Source organism: Chiloscyllium plagiosum, unplaced genomic scaffold (genome assembly GCF_037043375.1).
Source record: "Chiloscyllium plagiosum isolate Xiang-an unplaced genomic scaffold, Cpla_swu_hap1 HiC_scaffold_35, whole genome shotgun sequence".
Classification (NCBI taxonomy): domain Eukaryota; kingdom Metazoa; phylum Chordata; class Chondrichthyes; order Orectolobiformes; family Hemiscylliidae; genus Chiloscyllium; species Chiloscyllium plagiosum.
This window is the reverse complement of record NW_028270173.1, coordinates 48,067,560-48,083,535: the sequence shown is the minus strand read 5'-3', so window position 1 is coordinate 48,083,535 and position 15,976 is coordinate 48,067,560. Positions and strand designations below refer to the sequence as shown.

At 49.4% G+C, this 15,976-nt stretch overlaps 1 long non-coding RNA gene across 1 annotated transcript; it reads right to left on the bottom strand.

Annotated features, from left to right (window-relative positions):
- Positions 1–6,138: 6,138 nt before the first annotated feature.
- LOC148140787 (uncharacterized) lies at positions 6,139–12,948 on the bottom strand. Its single transcript, XR_015752961.1, has 3 exons — positions 12,754–12,948; positions 10,776–11,529; positions 6,139–6,381 (listed from the first exon to the last, which is right to left on the bottom strand). It is a non-coding gene; the product is annotated as an uncharacterized LOC148140787 (long non-coding RNA).
- Positions 12,949–15,976: the final 3,028 nt, after the last annotated feature.

The following is a 15,976-nucleotide window of genomic DNA, read 5'->3' as shown; positions in this document are numbered from 1 at the left end:
AGTCTCTCCCGATGAGTAGAGAATTCAGCTTTCCATTCAGTCTCTGGGAACTGGGAGATTAAAGGCCATTCATGAATCATAGAATCCCTACAGCTAATCCACCCAACATACACATCCCTGGACATTGTGGGCAGGCGATTCATCCCATTGAGTCGACACTGACCCTTTCAAGGTTTTCCCACCCAGACCCACCACTCCATTCCATCCCGTAACCCTGCATGTTCCATAGCTAACCCACATGCCCATCCCTGGACATTGTGGGCAATTGAGCATGACCAATCCTCCCAAGGTGCACCTGTTCGACTGCGGCAGGAAACTGGAGCACCCGGAGGAACCCCCTGCAGACTCAGGGAAACTCCACACAGACAGTCACCCAAGGCTGGAATCAAACTCAGGTCCCTGGTGCTGTGAGGCAGAAGTGCGAACCACTGAGGCATGGTGCCACCCTGGGTCATGGGTCACAGGTCAGTATCAGTCACTGCTAACCCTGGGCTGGCTGGGAATCCCATGGACCTTGGTGTTCGTCCTGGTACTGAGTCTAATTCAGGACACAGTCAAAGGGGAGACACTCAGACCTTGGGAGGGGGGAGTGTGGACGGGGGGAGTGCAGAGAGAGAAACGCCCAGGCTCACCCCCAGGGTCAAGGTTCTGGGTCATGTGGCAAAGAGAATTGGGCTATTCTACCAGGAAAGGAAGCACCTGATGGGATTTATAAAACATTAAACAGTCTGGAAAAGGGAAATCTGAGATTGGTTTTAAACTAAACCGAGAGATTCAGAACAGGAGGACACAGTTACAGTGAGAGAGATTCTTCACCCAGTCAGTGATCAATGAGCTAAACCTGACAGAGAGTTTAATGTGAGGGAACATGGAGTGGATTAATTACAGAGAGTCAGGTTGGCCTATGGGCTTTTGTGAAAAGGAGTTTTACAGAGTTATTTGCATCACATAATCACAGAGAATCCGATATGGGGTTTGGTGGGAAGAGTTGGCTGGAAAGAGCAAACTTTCTAGCCGACTGGGGGTGGGGGATTGATGGTGAGAGTCAGGAACAAAGAACCCAGTGTGGGGGAGGGGTGGGGGGGAGGTGTGGGGGGATTGATGGAGAGAGTCAGGTACAGAGGGCGCGGAGGGGCGAGGGGGGGATTGATGGTGAAAGCCAGGTACAGAGAGCCCAGTGTGGTGGGGGGGAGTGGGGGATTAATGGTGATGGTCAGGTGTACAGAGAACCCAGTGTGGGGGGGGGTGGATTGATGGTGAGAGTCAGGTACAGAGAACCCAGTGTTGGGGGGGGAGGGGGGATTGATGGTGAAGGTCAGGTACAGACAACCCAGTGTGGGGGGGGGGGGGTATTGATGGTGAGGGTCAGGTACAGAGACCCCGTGGAGGTGAGGGGGGGGGTTACAGCCCGTTCACTGCACCCTGCTCCTACCAATAACCATCATATGGGAACACATTTCCCCATTAAACCTCATGGCATACCCCCTCCCTCCCCTCCTGTGGGATGTGAACAGGTCGAGCAGATGAAGACTGTGTGTCCATGAGGTACTGTGGGTCATCAACACCAGCAGAACTGCCATCCAATACAAACTGTAACCTCATGGCTCACCCCAACCCCCAGTCTCTCATTACCACCAAGCCAGGGGACCAACCCCGGTTCAATGAGGAATGTGGGAGGGATCACAGGAGCAGGACCAAGGAGAGATGAAAAGTGATGTCTTTTTTATTCACTGGAGAGACGTGGGAATCACTGGCTGCTGGAATTTATTTCCCATCCCTAACTGTCCTTGCGAATGTGGGGGTGAGCTACCTTCCTGAACAGCAGCAGTTCATATGGTGGTGGGAGGGAATTCCAGGATTTTGACCCAGTGACAGTGAACCAAGTGCAATATACTTCCAAGTCAGATGGTGAGTGGCTTGGAGGGGAACTTGTAAGTGATGGTGTTGGTCAGTGAAGTGACAGATCAGGACTGATTGTGCAGTAAACAGCAGAGGGAGTAGAGTCAGAACTTAGTGATTCCACAACCGATAGATAAGACCGAAGCTCTGCTGTCCTGTCACATCCAGGTGTGAAAATTGAACAACTCCCTGGAGGAGAAAGAGGCTTCTCATTCTGGAATGATACTTTGGTCACGGGATTCCTCCTCCAGAGACAATAACCATGTATCACACCTCCCCCAGTTTTTGTATTGATTCTGTTTTTGTGGGATATGGGTGTCTCTGACTGGCCAGCATTTATTACCCGTCCCTAGTTGCCCTTGAGAAGGAGGTGGTGATCTGCCTTCTTGAACTGCTGCAGTCTACCTCCTGTGGGTTGAGCCACAATGCCATTAGGGAGGGAAATCCAGGATTTTGACCAGCAACAGTGAAGGAATGGCGATATATTTCCGAGTCAGGATGGTGAGTGGCTTGGAGGGGAACATGAAGGTGGTGGTGTTCCCATATATCTGCTGACCTTGACCTTCCAGATGGAGGTGGTTGTGGGTTTGGAAGGCACTGTTTAAGGATCTTTGATGAATTTCCGTAGATAGCAAACACTGCTGTAACTGAGCGTCAGTGGTGGAGGGACTGGATGTTGGTGGATACAGTGCCAATCAGTTGGGTTGCTAGGTCCTGGATGGTATCAAGCTTCTTCAGTGTTGAGATGGCTGTACTCATCCAGGCAAGCAGGGAGTATTCCATCACACTCCTGACCTGTGTCTTGTAGTTGGTGGACAGGCTTTGAGAAATAAGGAGACGAGTTACTTGCTGCAGTATCTCTAGCCTCTGACCTGCTCTTGTAGACACTGCATTTATGTGGTGAGTTGAAAATGTGTTGCTGGAAAAGCGCAGCAGGTCATGCAGCATCCAAAGAACAGGAGAATTGACGTTTCAGGCATAAGCCCTTCTTCAGGAATGAGGAAAGTGTGTCCAGCAGGCTAAGATAAAAGGTAGGGAGGAGGGACTTGGGGGAGGGGCGTTGGAGATGCGATAGGTGGAAGGAGGTTAAGGTGATAGGCCGGAGTGGGTGTGGGGGCGGAGAGGTCAGGAAGAAGATTGCAGGTTAGGAAGGCGGTGCTGAGTTTGAGGGATTTGACTGAGACAAGGTGGGGGGAGGGGAAATGAGGAAACTGGAGAAATCTGAGTTCATCCCTTGTGGTTGGAGGGTTCCCAGGCGGAAGGTGAGGCGCTCTTCCTCCAACCATCGTGTTGCTATGGTCTGGCGATGGAGGAGTCCAAGGACCTGCATGTCCTTGGTGGAGTGGGATGGGGAGTTGAAGTGTTGAGCCACGGGGTGGTTAGATTGGTTAGTCCGGGTGTCCCAGAGGTGTTCTCTGAAATGTTCCGCAAGTAGGCGGCCTGTCTCCCCAATATAGAGGAGGCCACATCGGGTGCAGAAGATGCAGTAAATGATGTGTGTGGAGGTGCAGGTGAATTTGTGGCGGATATGGTAGGATCCCTTGGGGCCTTGGAGTGAAGTAAGGGGGGAGGTCTGGGCACAAGTTTTGCATTTCTTGCAGTTGCAGGGGAAGGTGCTGGGAGTGGAGGTTGGGTTGGTGGGGGTTGTGGACCTGACGAGGGAGTCACGGATTGAGTGGTCTTTTCAGAACGCTGATAGGGGAGGGGAGGGAAATATATCCCTGGTGGTGGGGTCCGTTTGGAGGTGGCGGAAATGACGGCGGATGAAATGCTGTATATGGAGGTTGGTGGGGTGGTAGGTGAGGACCAGTGTGGTTCTGTCCTGGTGGCGGTTGGAGGGGCAGAGCTCAAGGTCGGAGGAGCGAGAAGTGGAGGAGATGTGGTGGAGGGCATCGTCAATCACGTCTGGGGGGATATTGCGGTTTTTGAAGAAGGAGGCCATCTGGGTTGTACGGTATTGGAACTGGTCCTCCTGGGAGCAGATGCGGCGGAGACAAAGGAATTGGGAATATGGGATGGCGTTTTTACAGAGAGCAGGGTGGGAGGAGGTGTAGTCTAGGTACTGTGGGAGTCGGTCGGTTTGTAGTAAATGTCTGTGTTGATTCGTTCGGCCGAGATAGAAATGGAAAGGTTGAGGAAGGGGAGGGAGGAGCCTGAGACGGTCCAGGTAAATTTGAGGTCGGGGTGGAAGGTGTTGGTAAAGTGGATGAACTGTTCAACCTCCTCGTGGGAGCACGAGGCAGTGCTGATACAGTCATCGATGTAGCGGAGGAAAAGGTGGGGTGTGGTGCCAGTGTAGCTGCGGAAGATGGACTGTTCCACATATCCTATGAAGAGGCAGGCATAGCTGGCTACTTCTTTGGTTTGGAGGAAGTGGGAGGATTGGAAAGAGAAGTTGTTCAGGTTGAGCACCACTTCAGTCAGTCGAAGGAGGGTGTCAGTGGAAGGGTACTGGTTGGTACGGCTGGAAAGGAAGAAGCGGAGGGCTTTGAGTCCTTCGTGATGGGGGATGGAGGTGTACAGGGACTGGATGTCCATGGTGAAGATAAGGCATTGGGGACCGGGGAAGCGAAAATCATGGAGGAGGTGGAGGGCGTGGGTGGTGTCCCGAATGTAGGTGGGGAGTTCTTGGACTAAGGGGGACAGGACCGTGTCGAGGTATGCAGAGATGAGTTCGGTGGGGCAGAAGCAGGCTGAGACAATGGGTCGGCCGGGGCAGTCAGGTTTGTGGATTTTGGGCAGGAGGTAGAAACGGGCGGTGCGGGTTTGTGGGACTATGAGGTTGGAGGCAGTGGATGGGAGATCCCCTGAGATGATGAGGTTATGGATGGTCTGGGAGATGATGGTTTGGTGGTGGGAGGTGGGGTCATGGTCAAGGGGGCAGTAGGAGGAGGTGTCCGTGAGCTGGCGTTTAGCCTCAGCGGTGTAAAGGCTAAACTACTACTGCACCTCCCTTGTCTGCTGGTTTGATAGTGAGGTTGGGGTTGGAACGGAGGGAGTGGAGGGCTGCAGGTTCCGAGGGTGAGAGGTTGGAGTGGGTGAGAGGACTGGGGGAGTTCAGGTGGCGGTTAATATCGCGGCGGCAGTTGGCTATGAAGAGGTCGAGGGCAGGTAGTAGGCCAGCACGGGGTGTCCAGGTGGATGGGGTGTGTTGGAGGCGGGAGAAGGGGTCGTCAGAGGGTGGGCGAGAGTCTTGGTTGAAGAAGTAGGCACGGAGGGGAAGGCGGCGGAAGAATTGTTCGGTGTCACTCCGTGTATTGAACTCGTTAATCCGAGAGCGTATGGGAATGAAGGTGAGGCCTCTGCTGAGGTCTGATCTTTCATCCTCAGAGAGGGGTAGGTCTGGAGGGATGGTGAAAACACGGCAGGGCTGGGAGCGAGGACCTAGGACCTGGTGTGGGGCTGGAGCTGGGAGTGGGGGTGGGGTTGGGTGTGGGGGCAGGGACGGAGATCGGCGTGGGGGCGGGGTTGGGCGTGGTGATGAAGATCGGCGTGAGGGTGGGGTTAGACGTGACGGAGATCGGCGTGGGGGTGGAGTTAAGCGTGGTGACGGAGATCGGCATGGGGGTGGAGTTAAGCGTGGTGACGGAGATCGGCATGGGGGTGGAGTTAAGCGTGGTGACGGAGATCGGCGTGGGGGCGGAGACACATGCAGCGTGGTGGTCGTGCAGGTTGGTGATGTCACTGGGGGGCGGAAGTGGCTGTGGCGATGACAGAGACAGTGTTATTCCCGATAGCCACGGAGGCCGCTTATCTGTCGGTGATGGTCTTCCTGGCAATCGTGGAGGCGGTTCCCCTGCAACCGCAAGAAATGCAAAACTTGCGCCCACACCTCCCCCCTTACTTCCCTCCAAGGCCCCAAGGTGGCCATGTATCAAACTGTCGATTGTTGTAAAAAATCCATCTGGTTCATTGATAACCCTTAGGGAAGGAAATCTGCCAGTCTTACCTGGTCTGGCCTACATGTGACTCCAGACCCACAGCAATGTGGGTGACTCCACTGCCCTCTGTGTAATAAATATCGGTCCAGCCCCTGTCACTCACATCCCATGTCTGAAACCAATGCTACACCCTGGACACAAACATCCACATGATGTCATGAGCACTACGATGAGATAAATAATCAGATACAGTGAGCGCTTGAAGCTACACATTCGTAGTTCCATCCAGAAACTAGGGGCAGCACTGAGCGATATATTAACAGATGTTTAACACAGAATCTTCCTCCATCAAAACCCACAAAGTCCTGGTGTGGAGTCTGAAATCTGGGGAGATTCCCCTTACTGCTGAAAAGGTGTGTCACTGTACCTGCTGATGCCTCAAAATTAAGGCCTCGTTTAGGGTCTGAATGCTGTTCTCACTGAAGGTTTCTTCAGCTGTTTTGAAGAAACTGTCGAAGATTTCCATCATCGTATCTCGATTTTCAATCATCTTCCTGCGAGCCGGAATCAGAAATCCCAGAGATGGGTAAGAATTGTACAGCTGGATTGAAACAAGAACATAACCAATAAGTTCAGGCGTTGAGTTAATAAGTGACTGTCCGTCTGTAGTCGATGCATTTGCCAAGTAACTTACGGTGACATAAAACAAAGAGCTGCTGGAAATTGGAAACAAAAGCAGGAATTTCTGGAGAAACACAGTGCGTCTGGCCACATCAGTGAGAAGAAAGCAGAGTTAACATTGTGAGTCCGGTGAGGCCTTGGGATTTTTTTCAAAAATTGGAACAGGAAGGGCAAGTTACGTGAACCTTGCATGACCTTGGTCAAAAAGAAAAAGGAGAAATATGTAAAGTCTGGGAGAATGGAATTAACTGATTAGTGATGAAGAAAGGTTGGATAGACTGGGTTTGTTTTCACCGGAACGCAAGAGGTTGAGGGGTTAGAATAGAGGGGTGACTTAATAGAAAATAATAAGGGGCTTGGATGGAGTGGATAGGGAGGACCCGGGTTACCTCAGAGAGGCCAAAAATTGGGCACACAACTTTATGGTGATTGGTGGAAAGATTAAAGAGGACTCAAGGAAATTTTTTTTTCCCAGCCACAGGGTGTTGGGAGTCTGGAATCTGCTGCCCAGTTTGGTCGCTGAGGTGGGAAATCGCTGGAAAGGAGCCTGCATCCGCACTGGACACACTGTAACCTGCAAGGAAATGGACTGGATCACGGAAAGTGGAATTTGACCGGGTGGTGACATTATTCATCCAAGGACTGACTGGCATCGTTCTGATGTGTAACTGTTCCGAGGGGCTCCCACCTCTCACCTCGTTATTGACCTTCTGATTTATCAGTGAGGCAAGGCCGCTCTCTCGTTATCCCCACAGACTTTAAACGCCTGGCTGACCTGAGGCCTTTTCTGAAATACTGCCAAAGTGATCTGATCCCATCTTGTCACTGTCCATGGTATTGTTGGTCCTGGCTTCGCAGCAATGTCTTCTGTAGTCTTTTCCCCCTTGCTTTTGGGATTTCTATCTTTTGTTTTCAAAATCTTGGTCTGCATCATTTGGAGTCTTCCCATTTTTTTCTCAGCTTCGCCTTTGAATCTTGCAAGGGCCTGTTCTGCTATCGAAGTCATAGAGTCATCGAGCTGTACAGCACGGAAACTCGAGCTGTACAGCCCCTTCTCCCCTTTAAACAACCACCAAACCTCAAACAGATCATTGTTCGTAGCAAATTGCCCAGCTTTCAGGACAATACCATACAACCCTGTCACGGTAGGTGCTGCAAGACGTGTCAGAGTGTGGACATGGATTCCACCATTACAGGTGGGGACACCTCCCACCATGTACGTGGCAGGTACTAATGTGACTCAGGTAAAAACAAGGACTGCAGATGCTGGAAACTAGATTCGAGATTAGAGTGGTGCTGGAAAAGCACAGCAAGTCAGGCAGCATCCGAGGAGTGGGAAAATCGAGGTTTCGGGCAAAAGCCCTTCATCAGGAAAAGAGGCAAGGTGTCTGCAGAGTGGAGAGATAAATGAGAGGGGGGGGGGGGGGGTGGGGGTGGGGAGAAAGTAGCAGAGAGTACAATAGGTGAATGGGGGTGGGGATGGAGGTGATAGGTCAGAGAGGAGGGTGGAGTGGATAGATGGGAAGGAAGATAGGCATGTCGGACAGGTCATCAGGGTGGTGCTGAGCTGGAAGGTTGGAGCTGGGGTGAGGTGTGGGAAGGGGAAAGGAAGAAACTGATGAAATCCACATTGATGCCCTGGGTTGAAGTGTTCTGAGGAGGAAGATGAGGCATTCTTCCTCCAGGCGTCGGGTGGTGTGGGAGCAGCGATGGGAGGGGGAGTTGAAATGTTGGGCCACAGGGTGGTGGGCTTGATTGGTGCGGGTGTCCCGGAGATGTTCCCTAAAGTGCTCTGCGAAGAGGCATCCAGTCTCCTCAATGTAGAGGAGACCGCATTGGGAGCATCGGATACAATAAATGCTTTTGGTGGATGTGCAGCTGAAACTTTGATGGATGTGGAAGGCTCCTTTGGGGCCTTGGATGGAGGTGAGGGAGGAGGTGTGGGCGCAGGTTTTGCAATTCATGCGGTGGCAGGGGAAGGTGCCAGGATGGGAGGGTGGGTTTTTGGGGGGCGTGGACCTGACCAGGTAGTCACGGAGGGAACGGTCTTTGCGGAAAGCGGAAATGGGAGGGGGAGGGAGATATATCCCTGGTGGTGGGGTCCGTTTGGAGGTGGCGGAAATATCATCGGATGATGTGGTTTATGCACAGGTTGGTAGGGTGGAAGGTGAGCACCGGGGGGTTCTGTCCTTGTTATGGTTGGAGGGATGGGGTTTGAGGGCAGAGGTGCGGAATGTGAATGAGATGCATTGGAGGACATCTTCAACCACGTGGGAAGGGAAATTGCGGTCTCTAAAGAAGGAGGCCATCTGGTGTGTTCTGTGGTGGAACTGGTCCTCCTGGGAGCAGATATGGCGGAGGCAGAAGAATGGGGAATAAAGGATGGCATTTTTGCAAGAGGTCGGGTGGGAAAAGGTGTAATCCAGGTAGCTGTGGGAGTCGGTGGGTTTGTAAAAAATGTCAGTGTCAAGTCGGTCGTCATTAATGGAGATGGAGAGGTCCAGGAAGGGGAGGGAGATATCAGAGACGGCCCGGGAGAATTTAAGGTCGGGTTGGTGAAGTTGATGAATTACTCAAACTCCTTGCGGGAGCTCCCATTCACCCATTGTACTCTTTGCTACCTTCCCCCAGCCTCCTCCCTGACCTATCACCTCCATCCCCACCCCCATTCTCCTATTGTACTCTATGCTACTTTCTCCCCACCCTCACCCCCCTTCTTATTTATCTCTCCACTCTGCAGGCACCCTGTCTCTATTCCTGATGAAGGGCTTTTGCCCGAAATGTCGATTTTCCCGCTCCTCGGATGCTGCCTGACCTGCTGTGCTTTTCCAGCACCACTCTAATCTAGACTTATGCGACTCAACGTTGTCTATCTCATACGCTGTTGGTAAGGATGCCCTGAGACATGGTACGTTGGTGAGACCAAGCAGAAGCCACAGTAACGGATGAATGGACACCGCACAACAATCAACAGACAGGAGTGTTCCCTCCCAGTCAGAGAACATTTCAGCGATCCGGGACATTCGACCTCAGAACTTCGGAAGACCATCCTCCAAGGCGGACTTCAGAACAGGCAACAATGAAAAGTAGCCAAGCAGAGGCTGATAGCTAAGTTTGGTACCCATGGGGAGAGCCTCAACTGGGACCTGGGGTTCATGTCACACTACAGGTGACCCCATTGCACTATACACTCACACACACACACACACACAAACAAACACTCTGAGACACACACACAAACACACACAGACACTTCTACACACACACACACATATACTCCTACACACACGCACACACTCCTACACACACGCACACATACATACTCTCTTACAGACACACACTCATGCAGACCCTATCTCATACACTCACACGTACATTCCCACACTCACAGGCGCAACCTCTCACAGACTTATACCCCTTTACACTCACACTCACACACATACACACACTCTCTCACAGACCCCCATAACATCCCCCCAATACCCACACACCCACACACCCACATACACACATACACATATAAGTTTGTCGGGTGAATCTGTACTTGCAGAATTACATTTTACTTTACTCAAAAACTGCCTGAATCCATGTAAGATTCTGTAAATCTGTTTTTCAGATTAGAATCAGCCCGACCATTGTGGCACAGACAGTCTCACAGAAGGAAGCTCACACCTTCCGTACATTATCTGGGCTAAAATGACACCAATTGTTAAAGTTCACTTAAGAATGTAATTTTTAAAAATGTTTTGCGATTTACATGTGTAAGAACTGAAACCAACATGGTCATTCTAATTGATGAGAGACTTAACAAACAATCCAGGTCCTTTTCAATATATAATTTCAGTCACATCACACTGTAAACTTTGCTATAAATTCTGTGTGTCTTACAATCTTCTACTCCACAACCACCTGATGAAGGAGCAGCATTCCGGAAGCTAGTGTGCTTCCAAATAAACTTGTTGGACTATAACCTGGTGTTGTGTGATTTTTAACTTTGTCCACCCCAGTCCAACACTGGCACCTCCAAATTAAAAATAGTCAACTAAATCAAATATTTACTTTTCCTCTTGTGCTGCATGATTCGTTGTGAGGTGATAAAACTCTGCAATTTATTTTTTCTTTTTAATCAAAGTCTGAGCAAAGTTCAGAGACCATAGGCCCAGAGATAACAGATTCCCCGATCACGGATTCCAGATTAGCTTCGAGCTCTCTCCTTCTGTGGCTCTCTCGGTCTCTGTGAGCTTCTCCTTGGGAGCTGTTCCCTCACACCGCCCCATCCCTCAGACAGTCCCCCAGTGAAGGATTCTCACTTACCCCCATGAGAGACCAGTCCAGCTTCTTGAGGTCCAGTTAGTGCAGGTTTCCGATCAGAGGAAGCGGGGTCGGTCCAGGAGGGAAATTCCTGGGAACTCTCCACCGAATAACGGACACGGCCAGGAAGAGAAAGAGGGCCAGCAGCGATAGGGCCAAGGTATAGTCTGTGGGGTAGAGCTTGAGGAGAGCCATTGTGCCCAAGTGCCCACACACTAAGTGGAGTCACTGGTGTTCCTGATGTTATATTGTGGGCTGTCCTTCACTCCAACTCTCCACTTAATAGTTCCCAAAGAACCGCCTCATTTTGCTTCATCGCCTGTGTCTCTTTAACCCCTACCTTGCTGTGTGCTGGGCTATTAAATTAAACAGGTCGGTGTACATTCCCGGAGCTTCAGTTTGAAGTACAGGACAGTTTCTGATAAAGGGCACAGAAAATGGTGGTGCCCTCACCTGGAGTCCCTGGGGGGAGTGATGTTCAGGCACAGCAAGATCCCACTCAGAGGAAGTGCTGCAAACATTCACAGCTGACTCTGGCTGAGCTTGTCTGGACAGGTTAACCTGACGTGGTTTTATGGTAAGATTCTCATTCCCAGGATACAGGTTTCGATGAGAAGTAAGGATATCCAGTCACCTTCCACACATGTAGCAAAGCAGAGAATTATATCTCTGCAGGTTTGCTGTTCCAAATCACACCTTAAAGGTTATTGACATCCATGTAGTGAATCGTTGCTTGGTAGTACAGTCTTGAGCATTCCTAATAAAAGAGACATTCTACTGAGGACTTGCATCTGGTACAGGTCATAGAGTCATACAACATGGAAACAGACTCTTCGGTCCGACCAAATCATGATGAACATAATCCCAAACTAAATTCATCCTACCTGCCTGTGCTTGGCCCATATCTCTCTAAACATTTCTTTTTCATGGACTTATCTATAAGTTTTTTAAACATTGCAACTGTCTACTACTTCCCCTGGAAGTCCTTTCCGCACACGAACCCCTCTCTATGCAAAAAAGTTGCCTCTCAGGTCTTTTTTAAAATTCTTTCTCCTCTCACCTTAAAAAATATGCCCCCAGGCTTAGGGAAGGGACACTGTCATTCACGATTTTATCGCTCAACCACAAGTTCATCCCTCAACCTCCTGCACTCCAGTGAGAAACAGCTCAGCCTATCCAGCCTCTCCTGATAACTCACACCCTCCATTCCAGGCAAAGTCCTGGTAAATCTCTTCTGAACCCTCTCCAGTTAAATACTAACCTTGCTATAACGGGGCGACCAGAACTGAACACGGGCCTCCAGAAAAGGCCTCACCAACATCCTGTTCAACCTCAACATGAGGTTCCCAACTTCTTTGTCCAAAAGTCTCAGTAATGAAGGCAAGCATGTTCAATGCTTTCTTCACCATCCTGTCTACATGTGATACATGCCAAGCAATTACGTCTATGATCTCTTCTGTTGTCCGGTCTGAGGGAACAACAGGTTGTGCTACACGAGAAGAGGTTGCTCATTCATGGGAAAATACGGTCTGACTGGGCGAGATGATTCCATGCACCAGAGAATTATTTCTTGCCAAGCATTTGGTTAAATTCAAATCAGGCTGACTCTGACTGACCAAGACATTGCCGTGAGGAATACATGTTTTGCTGAGACAGCTCCACAGAGGTTGGTATCTTGTCACTGAGTCACCCTTTATTGAATGGCCCTTGACTTTAGTACTGCCTCAGTCAGAGACAGGGACTAGAGTGTCGGCATCTCATTGTCATTCTCAGTGTCTGGCCTATTCTCTTTCAATGTTCCTATTGACCCTGCTTCCACAACCCTCTCAGGTACTGCATTATAGATGGGAATGAGAGGCACTAAATGAAATCTTACCCTCTCTTCTGATTTGCTGTTAACCAATGATCCTCCCAATTCCAGTGTTTGTCCATTCATCCGGTTCACTAATATCCTTTCGGGAAGGAAATCTACCATCCTTACCTGATCTGGCCGGCATGTGACTCCAGAGCCACAGAAATTTGGTTGACTCTCAACTGCCCTCCGAACTGGCCAAGCGAGCCACTCAGTTGTATCGATCGCTAGAAAGTCACAACAGAGACCCACAGCCAGTGGACTGCAGCGATTCAAGAAGGCAGCTCACCACCACCTTCTCAATAGGGACGGGCTGTCCATGCTGGCCAAGTCCCACAAATGAACAAAAAAATTAAGATGGTCCTATGCTAAAACAAGCCAACCCAGTCAGGAGTTAGTTTGTTGACCAAACATTGACCAGCTCGAACATTTCACATGCAGGTCAATGTTCTGGCGCTTGAGCAACCTTTATGGAGTTAGAAGAATTGTTGACGCACGGGGAGGTTTGGTTGATAAAGCCCACAGAAAGTCTGGATGATTTCCAGGACTATTCCTTGTGCCAGGAATTCAATGATGAGAATTATCTAGAGCCACATGGGAAAGGAGTGCAGTACCTTGAGTCAGCAGGACATTGGCAATTGGCCAATCTCAACAGCAAATAAAAAGTAGGGAGGTAACTGGGTTTGATTGTCAACCCAACAGCTTAACCAAGGGAGGGATCAGCTTGAGATCCGATTGCTGGAATTTAAATGACAAGAGGAAGCTCAATCACATTCGGGGTTTGGACGAGATGGTGATACTTTTCTAGCACTTTAGCCTCTGGGTCACAAGGTTCTGGGTTCATTTTGACTCTCAGCCTGAGCATGAAAATCAGTGCTTGTGCTCCTGTGTAGGACACATTGAGTATTGCATTGTTGAGCTGCCGTGTATTATTTGAGACAAAGTCACAAACTGTCTGTTCGGGAGGATACAAACAATCATCACGACACGGTTTTGGGATGTTATTCCCAGTCACCAAGCCCACAGTCACCATCCCAGAAATCAGATTGCATGGTCATTGTCACATTGCTGTCTGCTGGAGCTCGCTGTGTGCAAATTGCCTGTCAGATATAACATGAGAAAATGTGAAATTGTCAATTTTGACAGGAAAAATCAAAGAAACCATATTTTCGAAATGGTGAGAGATTACACAGCCCTGTGGTGCAGAGGGATTGTGGGGCATGAAGCACAAAAGGTTTGTGTGCAGCTGCAGCAAGTAATTAGGAAAGCGAGTCAAATGTGATCATTTATCACACGAATAACTGAACATAAAAATGTAGGCAGGTTATGCTTCAGTTATACATGGCACAGCTGAGATCACATCTGAATTATTGCCGACAATTTAAAGAAAGACGCAAAGACATTTGGAAGCAGTTCAGAGAAAGTTTCCCAGAATTATACCTCGAACATGTTAGTTTTCTGATAAGGGAAGGTTGGACAGGCTTGGCTTGTATTATAAAGGAGTGAAAGGGAATTTGATTTCACACATAAGGCCCTGACTGGTCAATGTCAGGTCATGAGATGAGATATTGTTCATCAATACAATTTTGCTGTTTCTGCTGACCCTGGATACCCAGGCGTGAGATGGTGTGTCTGAATGGAGTCTATCTTATTTAGCTCGTCAGTAATGGAACACGATATGATGGATGTTATCGTCAGCATCTTCAAGAATGTGACACACCTATCCAATCATCTTAGACAGTCTCTTCAAGAATGTGGCACACCTATCCAATCATCTTAGACAGCCTCTTCAAGAATGTGGCACACCTATCCAATCATCTTAGACAGTCTCTTCAAGAATGCGACACACCTATCCAATCATGTCACACAAAAAACGGATACTCCTCTCACACAATAAACGGGGCAAATCTGGCAAGAGTCAGGTTAATAAGAGCAATGAGGTGAGGTGAGGCTCTTTTCGGTCATGGCTGACTATGAATTGCATCCTTGTTGTTGTCGCTTCCTGCTTCCCTGAAGCAACGTCGCTTGTGACTGAAGAGACCGATACTGGAGTGACAATCCCGGTCACAGAGGTCACATCTATATGTGGTCATTGATCTGATAGAGCTGCTGCACTCCTTCCTGCGTGCCCACTTGTCTGCTGCAGCGCTCACATCAATAGGGCCCAATAGCAGTGAGAGGCAGACAGAACATGGAAACTTTTACACAGGAGGGCTGATTGTGATAATGCAATTGATGTGGATCCAGGGACTTCCAAAAGACATTGGACAAATTGCCACATAACAGGCTTGCTGCCAGAGGAAACGCCCCATGGAGTAAAGGAGACAATGACAATGTGGAGTTTGAATGTGTGGGAAATTAGATACTGCTGCAAAATGATGTTTTGTTTTTGATTGCAGGAAGGTTTCTAGTGGGAGTTGTTCACCGGTTGGTCCTGGGAGCAATGCTTTTCTTGATGTAATTGAATGACTTATACTTAAACGGAGAGGACACAACTTAAATATATGAAGATGAATCCAAAGTTGGGAAGTATCCTGAACAGCGATGATGATAACATCAACTTCAAGAGGAGATGCAAAACAAATTAAAGGATGCAATTCTGAGGGGAGTGCAAGTCCAGAGAGACTGGGAGAACTGGGGTTAGGAACTGAAAACAACAAATGCTGGAGATCACAGCGGGTCAGATGGCATCCATGTGGAGAGAGCAAAGTAATGTTGAGTCTAGATGACTCTTCATCAGAGCTGACATGAAGTGGGGGGGGAGGGAGGGGGCAGCATTTATGCTATAGTTAGGTTGGGGGAGAGGGTGTGGGGCTGGTGGGGTGTAGAGTGCTGGTGGAGAAAAGATGTTGATTAATGTTTGGAAGGAGAGAATGGCAGAATAATGGTGTGTCTAACTACCAGATGGGAAAGGACAGGCTGTCCCACTGGGGTGGGGGGAGGGAACGAGAGGGCATGGCGACAGAGGATGCAACAAATAAAGCTGTAAAGGAATAACTTGGAGAAGGTAACAAATAAAATAAAAGAAAAGGAAGAAGTAGGAGGTGGTTCACAATCTGAAGGTGTTGAACTCAAAAAAGAGTTGTGGGCCGGGGCCAGTGTGGGACTGGAACAAGGATTGTTCCACATCCCCCAAAAAGAGGCAGGTATAACTGGAACCCATGCAGGTCCCCTTGGCCACTCCTTTGACTTGGCAGAAGTGAGATGAATTAAAGGAGAAATTGGTCAGTGAGAGAACAAGTTCAGTCAGGGGGAGGAGAGTGGCACTTAAACTAACAGGCATTTTTGCACAGTCATCTCAGTAATCCCACACACCAGACAGTGTCTCATCATCTCATTAAGGGTTATAGTC